The sequence below is a fragment of the Vollenhovia emeryi genome, unplaced genomic scaffold (assembly GCF_000949405.1).
Source record: "Vollenhovia emeryi isolate VEMERY1.0 unplaced genomic scaffold, V.emery_V1.0 DF939230.1, whole genome shotgun sequence".
Classification (NCBI taxonomy): domain Eukaryota; kingdom Metazoa; phylum Arthropoda; class Insecta; order Hymenoptera; family Formicidae; genus Vollenhovia; species Vollenhovia emeryi.
In genome coordinates, this window is record NW_011967136.1 from 123,740 (window position 1) to 137,918 (window position 14,179).

The following is a 14,179-nucleotide window of genomic DNA, read 5'->3' on the forward strand; positions in this document are numbered from 1 at the left end:
TTACTCGATAGTCCGAGGTGGAAACTGCTGACCAAAATCTTGTACACCAATGCCCACTAATGCCCAGTGGGCATTACTTTATCTTATTATCTTATTTTATCTTATTTTATCTTTATAATGTTCCGACAAGGCCTAATGCCCAAACTAATGCCCAAAAATGCCCCTAAAATGCCTAGTAATGCCTAGTAATGCCCAGTAATGCCGCAAATCTGTACACAATGCCCTCAGTGGTTTCCCCCCGCGCGATATCCAAAACCATTTTGAACGTTTTCCATCTATTTCTAAAGTAAAATTTTCCTCAGAAAAATGTTTTCGAATTGGAACCCAAATCTATGCGTTCCTAAACTTATTTAAAAAAAAACAAGTTTCACAACCGGACACATTCTGACCATACTGCCGTCCTAACCTAAAAAGCACCCGGGGAAAAAGCCATATATCCAGTTTTATCTAATTATATCAAATAATGTTAGATGTGATAAAATTTGATCAGATTACATCCAAATTTTAATGCATTTATTTATAAGTATATCAAATCAAATGTGGTCAGATATAATCAGATAAAACGGTAAAACATCTGACTATATCTGACCACGTCTGATTTGATGTACTTAAAAATAGATACATTAAAATTTGGATATAATCTGATCAAATAATGTTTGTAATAATAAGTGCATATCAAGATATATTTCGCGTCTTTGAACAAGTGAATAATTGAGTCGCATAACGCTATATATCCATTTGAATTTCTTTTCATTTATTCATTGCCGCGAAATTCCTTTTCTGATTACTTAAGCATCCCTCTATCTTTACTCGAATTTATAGCGCGCGGCCGAGCGCTATAAATTTCTCCATTCTTGTCGTCGAGAACGTCGTAGAGTCTAGAAAAGCACTTTTGTATTTATCGGGATGGAGCTCACGCAGCGTGTGCCACGCGTTACAGTTCGAATGGCGAGTTAGCGAGAAATAATATATACTCTCTTTCCTTTCTTCCCACCTCTTTCTCTCTCTCTCTCTCTTTTCCCTCCGCCCTTTTTTCCTTCTCTTTCGGAGTACGCTTCCGGCACGTGGCCGAGATTCCGCCGCGATATCGCGAGAACGGCAATTATTTCGTTGCAAGAATTTTCCTGAAACGTTTCCGGAATTTTCGCGCAAAGTTAATGGAATTTGGAAGGAGAAAGTTACGAACACGGCCTCGAACACCTGCCGTAATAAGATATTTCGTGTGCGTGCGCGCACACGTACAGCTGTTAGTGGTGGCATTCCTCTCGAAATAATAATAATTTCACGAAACTTCGCGTTTCTTCCGCGGGGCGCGACTGAATAATGTTATCAAATGCACCGAGCTTGCATGCCGCGTATAAACCGCGCCGTAAAGACCGAGACAAATGGAGGCTTTCTTGGAAAAATGTAAGCTCCGCTTCTCTATTTTTACAGACACTTCTCGCGGAGTATCTCGTAAAACTGTATTAAGTAACACGCATGTTTATTCAATCACGTTATTTTTATCACCGAGACGTTATAATCGCTAATCAACACCCTCCGTAAATATTTCGAGAAGAGGCGCGGTTTATCACTCAAGGATTTAAGGGGATGCTGGAGTGATTCTGCACTTTTGACACCTTTTGCTCCTAGAACTGTCAATTCGTAAAGACATTTGTGTAATATACAAATTATGTGACTTTGTGTACGAACCGACAGTGTTCCACTATTTGGACTAAATCAGAGAACAGCATGGTATCATTGAAATTAAGTTTAGGAACTTAACAAGAAGTCTATTCACTCGAATAAGTTATAGGTTAGATAACAAAAAAATCTATTCGAATAGATTTTTTGTTAGGCTTCTAAACTTAATTTCAATGATACCATGTTGTTCTTTCACTTAATCTGAATAGTGGGACACTGTCGGTTTTTATACAAAAGCCAAATAATTTGCATATTAGACAAATGTTTTCACGAATTGACAGTTCTAGGAGCAAAAGGTGCCAAAAGTGCAGAATCACTTCAGCATCCCCTTAAAATCTAGGACAATAAAAAAGTTTCGGACTTGCGTAACGAGCTTTCGACATGTCCCGAATCGCAAAAGCTTACAACGCTAGGAATGGCCGAGAAACAAAACACAGTCGAAAAATAGGTAGCTATTAAAAAATTGGAGATAATTCTGTCACAGCCAACGGTGTGCGACCGTCGCGGTTACGCGATCCACCCTCGTTCTCTCTTTCTCTCTCTCTCTCTCTCTCCTCAGCGTCTCCCGTGATTCGCGTATCCGGCATTCGGCGGAGCTGCCGCGACAGCAACACGTGATATTCCGGGGCTCTTCCGCATTCCGTCGCGTCAAAAAGCCCGCATGCGTGCGATGCATAAGGACGAGCGACGGAATGCGCCGTGCCGCGATTTCTCGACGAGAGCGGGCTGCGCGGGCCGATCGGCCGATCATGCGCGAGCTTTTCGAACTTTCGACCGGCCGGAGATCGGCGGCCCGGTGTCGAGAGAGCAGTCAGTGCAGTCAGTGCAGTCAATGCAGCCGGTGATTCCGCGGACCCTCTCCCGGGGCCGGGGGCGTCGATGCCGTTAGCGGGAAAGTGCCGCCGCGAGGGGTGCGTTTCGAAAAGGCACTTTGCCGCTCCAGGAGTGGCTAGACGCATCGGTGGTGGGGATATTATAGCGAGAGAGGAGCCGTGAGGGTGAGGGGAGAGAAGGCAGCAGGGGATGAGATAAGCAGGCAGAGCGAGAGAAAGAGAGAGAGAGAGAGGAGAGGGGGGGTCAGGTAGATAGAGAGGGTCGCGGGAGAGAGGGAAGGGACGGTCCGGAGGGATGGAGACCGTGAGAGCGTGAGAGGGTAGCGATTGTGCTACAGTCGCACCGCGACACCCCCACGAGCGAAATCGCGCGCGGCAGCCCGCGAATTCTCGTGTATAGAGCCGTGTACGTGTATCGCGAAAAAAAGGGCCCGCGAACAGTGCTATGCTTTTGAGGCCGCGATCGGGAAGGTGTCCTCCATCTTCGTCATTGGTCCTCTCTTCGTTTTCTTTCAAGTGAGAGCGCAAAGGCCGTACGGAGTGTGCAACGCTTCCGATGGGGTGAGTCTTGTAAAAGTGCTTTTAAATGTCGTACCTTTTTTTTCAATTTACTTTGAATATAGTGGAGCAAACGTTTTATCGTGTTGGCGGGAAGAGAGAGAGAGAGAGAGAGAGAGAGAGAGAGAGAGAGAGATCGGCCAGTTTTTTGATCAATTAAAAGTACGAATAAACGAAATTAAATCTCTAGCTCATTTTGCGCTCGCTTAATAGAAATCTCTTGTGTTACGTGGCGTTGTACGTTGAAGGTTGAAAAGTTGGAGATAAAACGGCAGCCCGATAGCGGGGTCGCGTCTCTCTCTCCGCGTAAGGATAAGGAACAACGTGCGGGATACTGTATTCTGCCGATCCGCAAATCGGCCAAACCAGATCGGATGAGGGCTGAGTAAGGAACCATCGAGCAACTTCGGAAGTTTCGAAATTACGGTCGACCTGCCTGTGACTTGCGCCGACTGCAATGTAATTAAAAAATAGAACACAACTTTCTTCGCGTTATGTCGCGATCGAGAATCGTCGCGAACACGTCGCAACCATCCTGTAGATTTAGTTTTACGTGATAACCGACGAAACGAAAAAAACGATTTATCCTCTTCTCTCGCACCGGGACATTGTCGTCAAATACTTTATAAAAGCTTGAAGCGCGATATCAAAAAAGAGTGGCCGATATTTGTCATGCGTCTCCGTTCGGATTTCTTATTGATTTATGACATTCATAATTTTATTCTTTTTATCTCGAAGTGAAAACCTACGAGAGTTAATCAATTACGATTAAAAGCATTTCGAGCCTTTCAAGAAAAGGAAAAATAAAAATTTCTTTAAAGTTTAACAAACGAATAGATAAAAATTTAATTGGCATTTCAATTTCACGATAAAGGAGTTCCGCAATATTATAATAAAATATTATTAATATTATAATAAAATTCTACCTGAAATTCCGACACGAAATGTCAGTAGTGGGCTTCAAATACGGAACTTCGTTTGCACACAGCGATCAATTTCGCAAATGATAAAGAAAAGAAAATATTGCACTCACCCCTCGCTGCTTTGCCGTCGCCCGATGATCACACGAGAGCCTCTCCTTTCTCCCCCTGCTCCTTCGTCGTTGCTTCTTGGTGACAGTCGCGCAACACTCACTCGCGAAATTATATTCAATTACAATCTAATCTCACTAAACAGCAAAATGCTACGATACCGCGTCACTTCGTATGGCGCTTCTCTACATTTATTATACTTTATTACGACGCGACCGAAGAAACTCGAGAAAAGTCTCGTCGCCAACCGTTGTATCCCGTAAATAGTGCAACGAACGCGCCTTAAATAATTGAGCCGGGATTAAAATCGCCCGCAAATGGAAACTTAATAATTTCATACCTGTACATCTCTTGGAAAGACGGTTCTTATTTATTAGCGAACGATCGGTGCATCACCCTTTTTCGTTATCACATTGTCCGGCGATTCATGTATTATTTCGCGCTTCCGATCCGAAAGTGAACAGTCTAAACCGATGAAAATTTTAAAGGCGCGACGCGAGAGAGACTTGTCCGAAATCGATCATTAGAAAAGACACTATCGTCCGTGGGTATCGAACTAATAACTTATATATTTCACTTATCGCACGTCTTATTTCACTTATTTCGCTTATTCACTTATTTCACTTATCGACTTTAAATCGCGCGTGATAGTCGTCTAGAAATCACTGTGAAAGTCGGCGGTAAGATCGCGGCAATTAAACGCGATAATCAAGATTCCCGTAGGAAATGATCGCGACAACACACGGAACGTCCGCCTCGTTCGACTGCGCCGCGCCGAATGATTCGGTACAATGAAATGTTTTCGACCGGGGTGTTTACTTGCCGCGCTACTCATTTCTTGGAATCCATAATGAATAGGGGTGTATCTTCGGGAAGGTAGGCCCTACGGCCGGTATTCATAGTCCGTTCTTATATGTAAGATCATCTTAAGTATACTCTTAAGTGTTTTCGATCCACCCTCGGAAAGGATTTCTGTTGCCGAGACGAATAAATATCCTTGACGCATTTATATTTTTCACAATCCTATTTAGTATAAAAATAAGACAATATAAAAATGAAATACATAATTCTTATTCTCCTCTATCGAATTAAAAAAGATTGACTCACTACATTGAGACAAGAGTAACTCATATAAATGTAACTTTATATGGTCTTGCGTTTAGAATAAATTGTCCCTCCATCTTACGCACGAAACTGACACCACGATATTCGGCAAAAGACGACACGTACTATCATTTTATTCTAGATTTTAGAATTTTTCATTTAAGATTAGAATATTCCTTTCTCTATAACAAATATGATTGGCGCTATATCGATCCTACTTTATGCTACGTTGAAGTGTAATACACGGAAAAAAATTGCTGTTGAGTTAAACAAAATGAAGTTGCTTGAATTAAACGTTAACGTCACGAGCTGCCACAAACATAAATAATTCACTCAATTGTATTTGCTATGGATTTAAATTTCGAGCATTGAACTAAATATCCAGATTATTAAGACAACAATCTGATGTTTTTCGTTTATTAATACTGATGTTGTTTCAACGATTTTATTTCAATTACACCAATCTTGTTGATACAACATTATTCGTTTCTCCGTGTAGCGTTGGACTTGGAAATTTTTTCTGTGGGTGTTTGTGTCATCGCGCGATCACTGAATCCTCGCGATTTGTAATAGATGCAATCAGCTAACCGTCGAAGCAGATACCTCGCGCAATTGTCACATATTTGAGATCTGTACGTATGAATTATGTATAAGGAGTACGAACACAGCCTATCTCTACGTGTAACTTGCTTGGGGCCAAAAATGATGAACGGCAAGGGTTTATTTTTTCGTGGTGTCGTCGCATCGTTTCGGATAGTTCAATAGATTGAAGTGAGAAGAGACATAATAGTGCAAGCGAGAAAGCAGGTAAAAATCTCAAAGCAATGCAATTCTCGCGACCCCTAAATTTCTACATTTTAGGGGCCATTTTGAAAGGCTGTGTTCGTACTCCTTATACAATATAACTTCCTACCTGTACGCTTGAGAATCGAAGAGCTAGCAGAGACGGAACTTGAGATTATTTCATTGCGATAATTACGGATTCGAACTCATCTCGTATCGTCGCTTTGGATCTTTCGTCGTTTCAAGTGAAAGTTGCTATCCGTTTAGGCGAGAATGCGAGGTGATACGTGGAGTATTGAGCGGCTAAATATTTGCGAAGAAAAAATCGATTTCATTTTCCCCGAATCTGTGTTCGAAAGCGTCTTCCAGAACAGCTTGTTCGAGTACCGAAACGATTTTCGGCAAGATACTAAGCCGACGGAAGTAAGCCTGAAATTCACCAAACTTTTGCAAAAAGGTTATTAAGAATGAGAACGCGTTTTTGATTCATTGGAGTAGGAATGGAAACTTTAAAATAACACGCTACGGCAATTATCTCAGTTCTTTACTTAATATTAGAGATTGCATCGATCCTTGATGAGCTTGTCTCTTAAATAATATGATAAATTAATTAAAAATTTAGTTTAAAATTTTTTATTGCTGATTTTGGTCTTCTAAAATATTTACTTCTAATAATTAGAAATTAGATTGAGTATAATTAGAAGCCAGACTTATGTACGTGGTAAATAGACCGCCGCGTTCCGTGTGCGCGCGTGTCAATATCGCGGATTTTGAGCTAACGCTCGAAAACAAAGTGACCGCGCTCGTTGTAATGTGTTTTATAGCGATAACAAGGCTAAATAAAAATATCGACTGAATAAAATGACGGGCGCACGCGGCGCGTTTGCCATTGGGGGCAAACTTTATATTACGCAACTTAATTTTCGTCCGCCCCGTGATTTATTTCCGGCCGGAACAAATCCATTTTTCATACACGCGACGTTCTAATACTTTTAAGTATTATTATCTATCGCTTTCATAAGAATACAAATATAAATTCCAATTGTCGGAATTAAATTTTTTTTCGGCGCCCCAATTCGATACGTTTGGTATATTGGATTTACACAAAATTTAATTTGATTCATTGGAGTGGGAATGAAACTTTAAAATAACACGCTACGGCAATTCCCTCGTTCCTTTACTTACATAATATTAGAGATTGCATCGATCCTTGATGAGCTTGTTTCTTAAACGCGCGGCAGCCGAAAGGCTAAGGTATCAAATGTATTAGTTCCCCATTTAGATACCTGTACTAATTTATTAAATTCCTCAGCAAGAAAATTTCGTAGGAAATTAGCTAGACGGAATTCTCAGCGATACAGTGTAGATTCCGCATTCTTTCTTGGAGGGAAATTAATTTCGCAGGGGCTCTTTTAACCGGTCGGAATTATAAACGGTACAGCGCTCGCTATTTCCGAGTCGAGTACCATTAGCTGTATCGGGGTACGCGACGGGGCCGATCGAAGGATTATTTCTCGGGATCGTTTGTTAAAACGTCGTCGAGGTCAGTGCGAAGGGAAGGTCGCGGGCCTTTGCGCGATTCAACGGCGACCTGTTGATGATCTTTCTCCAACTCGGTGCGTTTCAAGAAATACCCTTGGGAATTACACGCACATTTAACCCTTTCCTTATGCGCGACGTACTCAAGACAGTTTCCAGCCCGCGTCGTTTCGCCGTAGATAATAAAACGGGTGCTAAAATAACGTTAAAAGGTTTCGTTTTTTAAATAAAACACATATTCGAAATATATTTTAGAATACAATGTTTAACCGGAAATTTAATTAACAGTCAATTAACATTTAATTTATGGGACGCAAATTAATAATGAGTCTTATTTTTTGTTTTTAGATTGATTTTATTACTGTGCTATTTTCAAATTGATATTATTTAAAAGAAATATTAATTTTAAATGTTCAATCACAAAAGTACTGCGTTAAAAATGAGAAAATTCTAAATTAATAAAATAGTTCCCGGAGGAGATGGAAACACACGATGATGTTTTATTACTGTGATAATCGATCGTCTGCAATCGGCAGTATTCATTAATAGACGAAATAATTTTTGAAAATTAACTCATTTTGTAATTAATCCGATGAATAATAATTATTTAATAATAGAGAATTGAAAATTGATATATGATGCACACGATAATACGAGATACGGCATTATTTGTTTGTTCCCTGTGCACTGATTTAATTTCTTTGAAATACCGTTTCGGATGGATTCGATAGAAACCTGTTGAAGACGCGGCATCTTGGCCGATATACCGATGGAATCGCCTGTCCGATCGCCAATATTGATCGTAACGCTTGCCAAAGTTCCTCTGACAGAATCGTCCTGAATTGTTATGAAAGTTTCATTAACTCCGTCCAATGGAATGCCATGGCAAAAATAATATTCGCGCAGCGAGAAGTAATAACTCGCTCGATCGCGCCTCGTCTTTATCGTTTATCGCAAAAACCTGCGCATTTCAGCCGTCAGCCATGTTAAATATCAAGCGATTTTAATTCCCGCGCTCGGATCAGTTTTCTATCGATCCGCAGATACAAATATTGATAAAAGATTCGATTGCGACATAATGAAAAATCCGTGGATTTAAAAATGTACACCGATCTGTAACTATACTTTTCGTTACACGTTGATGGCAGACGTTAAAATATTAATACAAGCGTATTTACCAGTTTCCTCCATTTAAAAATGTGGAACATACGAACTGGATTTCGCCTCTACGAGAAAAGTATCTTGTGATACAAGCGTGTGTTAAGAGAAATTTGTTAAATGCCTATTATGTGTTAATACCAACGCGTCTTCACCAAGATTCGATTTTTCTCAATTCTATAGTTCCTTTCTATCGTATTCTTTATTGCTTCCTTATTGCCCAAGTAAAATGAGCTAAAGTGGCAGCGAGCGAAATCATGAATCCAGATAAAACTCAAACTATCATAAATGGATGCAACTGCGTCGATGCGCGAGCATCTTTCGATCGCTTTCCCGATTCCTTCCATGTACGTGTGTATATAAGGAACTTTTTCTCGGTCTGCAGCACGCTCCTTCCGAACATCTGTGTGCCTCTGGTGAACTCGTCTTTGGAGTGCTGCCAATGACTTTTGGCTGACTGGCAGAACCTGTTGATGACTCTGCGATTCGTCCGTTCTGCACTTTATCGGATACTTTTTTTCCAAAGCGCTCGACAGCTGTTTCCTCAGCACCAGAGAATAAACGAGGTATTTATTAAATTTCTTCTAACGTCTCTAATCTCTTGCGGAGGATTCAAAGGTACCGCTGGGATATAATTGCGCAAATCCGTGCGTCGAAAGCTTACAAGTTATTCAGAATAATTACACCGCTGAACCGAACTGAGTCAGAAGCGCAAACGTTATTTATTAATGCGATAATACAATTTTTTTCCATCGACTCGTCAATCCGCTTTGATTGCACGGGGGAAGCGCATTTGCGTTTCGTCCAGCTCGCGTCCTTTCTTTTTTAATTTCTTCGCTTACCCGAGAGATCTCTCCCGGGCCCGTGTTTCTTATTCAGCGCATGTTCGCAGTATTTTCAGGTTTAATAGGACCGGCGGGCTCGCGAGACGTCCCTCGTTCTATCTTTTCGCCGTTTGCCGCCGTTTTACAATTTTTCGTGCGCGCGGCGTGCCAATTTCGCGCGGCCGTAACTTTCTCGTGTCGTTTGACCGTCGCGGTGAGCATCGGTCTTTCTCGATTTTAGATCGTCGCGAACAGCACGCGGCCGACGCGCGATCCTCGCCGGCGACCGGTCGGGGAAATTATTTTCCGCGCGCGAGCGCGGCGGAAGTGCGCCGCCTGCGAAGTCTCCGCGGGCCGATTATTACTGTGCGCGGGGCTGTGTTTAATTTCTCAGGAGACAGCATAATTACAAGCGAATTAGATACCGGTTTTCAGGCGCAGGTGTAAGCATCCGCTGCATTATTTCTGGTAATAATAACGTCGCGCTTTGTTATCCGATAGTTAAACATTGGCGCTTATTTGTCGCGCGGCAAGAGTTACGAGTAAACGAAGCTACATGGGGTGGGCGGGGGTGCGAGGGAGGGGGGGGGAGGTTAGGGGGAGAGAATGGAAAGGTAAATAAGAGAAACGTGTAAGAGCTTCGTTAGTTGCAAATAGAGTTACGCGCGGGGAAGCGATAAGCTCGAGCGACAGGGCGCAACTTTTATCTCTAACGCGTGACTTTAAATATCTAATTTCAAAAGTGGAAATGTTTATTTCACGATAACGCGGCGGTAACCGAAGTAACCGTTGCGTCCGGCCTCGGCTTTCGTTTCGTGCGTGCTACGAATAATCCCCCGTATAACACGCGCAGTTTTTCGGCCGTGCTTAATGAAATTCTACTGTCTACTGCAGCATCCTAATGAGATGCTGGCGTACGGTGTACTTAATCCGCATGAGAGAAACATTTACATTCTAAAGTGCAAATTCATTGTTTCGCGTGCGCGGTTAGTATCCGCGGCCGTTTCGCGGAGTCCCGCCGCAAGATGGATTTCCTTAAATTTCGAACCATTCTTCTTGAGGCTCGACCACCACCACCGCGGGTGTCCGACAATAATCAAGCCGGCGTTCCCGTGCATCTCCCCCCCCCCTTCCCTCTTTTTTCCCCCTTGCCGCGGACGCGGACGCCGCCGCGGCTCTCCCGAGCGGGGCGCAAAGTCGGCGACGAGCTTCTTAATTATTTCCCTTGCGCCGCGCGCGCCCCGGACCGGAGAGATCCGCCGAGCGAGAGATATTTCTCCCGCTGTCCCTTTCATTTGTCTCTCCACGGCTTGCATCTATTCTGAATTTAATCCCGCGCCATTTCTCGTTTTTGCCGCGCGACGCCCCGAGACGGATGCCAGCGCGTACACGATCGCGCGGTTCTCGATTTCCTCTTATATTGTTCAACCCCCTGTATATACTCTCCGCCAGCATTAAACGTTTGTTAACTCGTGAAGTGTCGAATTTCGCATCGAAGCTTTCGCATTGGAAGACAAATTCTCAGCAGCCACGAGTCCTGCCAGTCTCGCGTCAGCTTCAGCGATCGTAGTCGTATTTTTGTTTGTAACAGGAGAGACTCGTAGGTCGCTTTTAACGATGCCTACGCAACAAAGCCGAATTAATTACGCGATGCCGGATGGAGCGTTTTGGAAATATTATCGTAGGTTGGAGCCGGAACGGCGAAATTCTACCCTACCAATTAACCCAGAATTCAACTTTATCAATTCGCGAGACGAGGAATATCGTTACGTTACCCTCCTCGTTCGCACAAGCGGGTGAGCGTTCGCCACGTAGATTTCCGGAATAGGAAGTGGTCCCGGTGGTGGTAAACGAAGTGATACCTTTTCCCCCCCTTCTTTTTCCCTGCCACCTATTTCTCGCTGCCGTTCTCGGGATGCGTTCTTCCGGCGCGGCTGATGGGTCCCGTCCGTCCGTGACGACCATTAACTATCCCGACGCAATTTTCGCCAGAGCGATGGAAAAACTTCTCGCTGGTCCGGTTATGTGCACTTGTGCGCGCACCCACGCGCACGTGTGTGTACGCGTTTCACACTCGGTAGCAGCCGGTCTTCGTGCCGGCGCGCTAATGCCCTCCGTATTTTCCGTATTTTCCGCGGCCAACTTGGCCGATAGCTCGCGATCCTCGGGGACGCGTCCGAGTGACACAGCAGCTGAGCCCCCCCCTGTAGTAATCGAGATGCGAGCCGCGCCGCGTTGATCCGACAGATCGATTCTGTTCCGGTCGCAACGGACCATTGTGATTCACATCTTGCGCGTGTTACAGTCTTTTGTTAATATTTTTGACACCTGGGCATCTGGATATAAAAATGAATGCAAAATAAATGAAGAATGTGTCCAGGCAGAGCCAGGTCTAGGGGGTCGAACGAGGCACTTGCCATAAAAGATCCGCAGGGGCGCAAAAATGGCAGTTGTTCTAAGTAAAATTAATATTAATATATTAAATATACAAATTAATAAAATTCGTATGGCTCAAGTGTGCTAAACACAAATTTGAAGGAATAAAAGACCAAGAGCCCGTGACAGGGTGTTAGTGTCTAAATATTTCATTCTAAATTTCTCGTTTTCGAATACTGTCACGATAGGTGGCATTCGGGAATCAACATTAGACTGTTGATTGCGACGAATATTTCCGTATGCCTCGGTGGTCGAATTGGTTGAGTCGCCCGCCCAGCGAGAGGGAGGCCCAGGTTCAAACCCTGGCTGAGGTAATATTTGTCGCAATAAACTTAGAATATATGAAATATTTAGACACCCTGTCGCGGCTCTTAGTCCTTTATTCCTTCAAATATTAAATATACCATACGAGTAACTTTGATACCGAACATCTCAACTTTGGTGCGGACACGGTTTTTAAAATTGAGCAGGCATATAGATAACACTATTAATATTATAGCACATGGTCTCCAAGTTTGATGCAAATATATAGAATATCGACTTGCCGATGAACGTCCTTAACCGAAATTTTCGCGCAATTGGTCCGTGAGAATGTGGCGCGGGTGCGCAATTCTTTCGCGACGAGAGGAAGGGAGAGATCTTGAGGATTGTAGAAAGACGGCAGGAGGCACATATCCCTCCGCCGTCCCTTCGACGCGGGCGGCCTTTGGACGATTGCCAATGAATGCTTAAACGGAAAGAACCTGTTGATAATGGCGTGATATAATGCTCGGTTCGGCACGCTCCTACCCCCCGATTTTCGCCCCTTCCGCCATTCTTCTCGCCTGGCTCCTCGATATTCGACGACTTCGATTCGTTTCCGTGCGAGCGCGTGTCTCGACGTTGCTGGCATATCGCGCGATTTACGATGTGCACTGGAGAAAGTGTCGTGTGATCGACAAGCGTTTTTTTTTTATTCATACGGGTGTTCTCCCTCGGTCGTTCCCTCATTAACTGAGGATCGTGACCTCTCTACATATATCTGTGCGTCAGATATATAGGATCTAAAATTTAACGCCGACTTTAAATGGCTCTATAAAGGGATTCTCGCGTCGCGATACTCTCGGCGGTTTGTCATTGTCCTCCGAGCGGTGGCGAATAAAATCAACGATTGCCGGTCGAGTTTCAACATGGGACTTCTCTGCACCACAATCGCTACTTAAACGGATACTGTCAATGATGAATTTTTCGCGATTAATAGCCTGCAGCGGCAGACATAAATCGTACACGGAGAGAATTTTCTCTTAAGATTTATCCTGAAAATCATGTGATCGTGAGACAACGTCACCCAAAAAAAAATGTTCTATTCATAAGCGGGAAATCCTTTAAGCATTTCCTCTAATCAAAAAAATCTTATATGAAGCATTTCTCACTTACTTTAACACATATCATCTATAAAAGAGTAGACTCATAAGTTAGAATTAAGATTAATTTCCTGTATAGAAAATTCCATTACAGTAATACGACTAGCCTCTTGAAATAAGAGGATACGCAAGATATTCGCGGACGCGCGAGTCGCAGCACGTGCGCCAGCTTCTGAGTAGTTCACCGACCGCCGCTAGGCCGCGCATGGTGGCGACCAAAAACTCGGAAGCAAAATTCAGTCTCGTAGGGTATAAAAGGAGGCCCGCGAGAGTGAACAGTGAACGCGTCAGAAGCCACCACCACGTCAATCAAGCGTGTGGCAGCGGCGGCAGATAAACCATGGTATAACAACTCGTAGTTGTTATACCATGGCTTGTTTGTCGCCGCCAACACGCTTGCTCGACGTGGTGGTGGCTTCTGACGCGCTGTTCACCCAAAAAAAAATTAATCTCAGTTTTAGCGGAATCCTTTGAATCTTAGAGGATTTTATTCTTATATATGACCTCAAGAGGAATCCTCTAAAATCTAGAGGAATATCCTATAACACTGAGGCATGAAATTTAAACTTCCAATCCTCTTAATGCTAGAGGCTTCTTGTAATATGCAAATATTCTTATTTTTAGTATTTATATATTTCTTTTAAAACGAGTATCCTCTTAATTGCTAGAGGAATCTTTTTGTGGCGGTTGCAACGCGCGATCCGGCACAAATTGGCAATCCGGCACTACGCGACACGCGCGCGGGCTCCAGCTTCTGATATATTCACCAACCGCCGCTAGACCGCGTGTGGTGACGGTCAAAAACTCAGAATCAGAATTCACTCTCG

At 43.4% G+C, this 14,179-nt stretch overlaps 1 protein-coding gene across 2 annotated transcripts in view; it reads left to right on the plus strand.

The window, feature by feature from the left end:
• LOC105560441 (lachesin-like) overlaps nucleotides 1–14,179 on the plus strand; it is a 231,017-nt gene that overhangs the window by 35,515 nt on the left and 181,323 nt on the right. The window contains exons 1-2 of one of the 2 annotated variants that reach the window (XM_012009567.1): nucleotides 2,774–3,077; nucleotides 9,075–9,255. The gene's annotated coding sequence lies outside the window, so the exon portion shown is untranslated. Of the gene's footprint in view, nucleotides 1–2,773; nucleotides 3,078–9,074; nucleotides 9,256–14,179 lie in introns of those variants that run through there. The other variant, XM_012009568.1, reaches the window with a different exon arrangement.